The sequence below is a fragment of the Elephantulus edwardii genome, unplaced genomic scaffold (assembly GCF_000299155.1).
Source record: "Elephantulus edwardii isolate Elephantulus edwardi_28Jun2011 unplaced genomic scaffold, EleEdw1.0 scaffold00316, whole genome shotgun sequence".
NCBI lineage: Eukaryota > Metazoa > Chordata > Mammalia > Macroscelidea > Macroscelididae > Elephantulus > Elephantulus edwardii.
This window is the reverse complement of record NW_006400066.1, coordinates 2,488,852-2,490,417: the sequence shown is the minus strand read 5'-3', so window position 1 is coordinate 2,490,417 and position 1,566 is coordinate 2,488,852.

Here is a 1,566-nt window from a genome sequence, read left to right as displayed (position 1 = left end):
TTTTTTTTAACCAAATACCTCCTCAATAATTTATAATGGCTTTGCAGTAATGTGTATCAAATAAGAAGCACTGGAAAACGGATTCGTCTCTAGGACGATAGCATGGTTCGAGTGGTATTGAAAGCCGCACTGATGGATATGTAATAATAAACATATCTGTTATTAATATGCTAATGACTCTGTGCTCATTTAATGAGAAATAAAAGTAATTTATGGATGGATACCTTTAATAATGACTGTGTTGGTGTTTTCTCCTAGCTGAAATGAATAGAAAGCATCCTCCAATTGTATGCAAGTATGTATTTCATGGCTATATTAATTTTTTTAAAGGTAAAGTCCAATTTAGGCTCTAAAGAAATGGAGGCCATAGTCCAAGATTCAAGTGGAAAGTTAGCTAGTGTCTGTTGGATTACATCAGACTCAACGGATCTCTTCGGTTTCTGCATGTTGTGTGACTACATGCTGTGATAGCCTTTCTTCTAGACTGTCATTTCAAGGCTGTTATTTAGTAGTGACCTGGGAAGATGCAGTGTCTTCCTCAAGAGAAAATCAGATTTGTTTAATGTCCAGTGTAATAAAGGTAATGTCTCTCTACAGGACAAAAACCGGACAGGTTTGCTTACGCACATAATAAAAGATTCTGGTTCCCTGACTTGGAATTTCTCATCTGTGATACAAAGCTGCCATGCAGTCAGCTCCCACCTGAGCTGCTCTGCATAACTTCTGGAAGATTTGGGGAAAAGGGAAACAGATAACAGACACGAAGCTAATAATACTTGCTTTGACATTGGTAATAAAGTCATCTGACGCTGATAAAGGACCCTACTGTCTTCTGCTGGACTAATATCAATGAAACTATTAAATAGCAAAATAGATCGCTGTATAGATACACATACAGCTGACAAATCATTTCAAACCTATGTCTGCAAGAGAAAGATAGGTGGTCTCCGTGTGCGAGTCTGAGTCAGCTATGCTTTGGTTCTCACTTAATGTAGCTTGAGTTTTCATTTTATACAGTTTAGATAGGTCTGTCAGCCCCATCATGGTCTTTATCATTGTGCTTGTAACCTTCTTAGAATCATCACCATTAGATACTGTATTAACCCTCAGTTGCAGAGAAAAGCATGAGTTCTCATTCATTTCATCAAAGAGGTTTGTTTTTAAACCAAATAGAAGACAAAAAGCTTTGAGGGGGAAGCTGTAGAGTGCACCAGCCCTGTTAGGATCAGGAGCCACACGTGTTATGATCACATGGCCACACACTGCTCTGCTGCTCTAAATCTGCCATGCCTGCTGCAGCATGCTCCAGATAGATGCTTTGTATACTTGTCGCATAGCCTTTTGTCTGACTTCAAGTGTCTCCATCTACAATGCCTCAGAAAAACTGCATTCTTGACCCTATTTGTCAACACAGCCTCATCGCCTGTCCTTCTGCCTTCTAGGGAGGGTGTGTGTGTGTGTGTGTGTGTTATGTACTGTCTAGGTGAACTAAGGTGCGCCTGATACAGGCCATGGTCTTTGGAATCACTTGTTATGCATCAGAGAGTTGGACAATGGCTAGGGAGG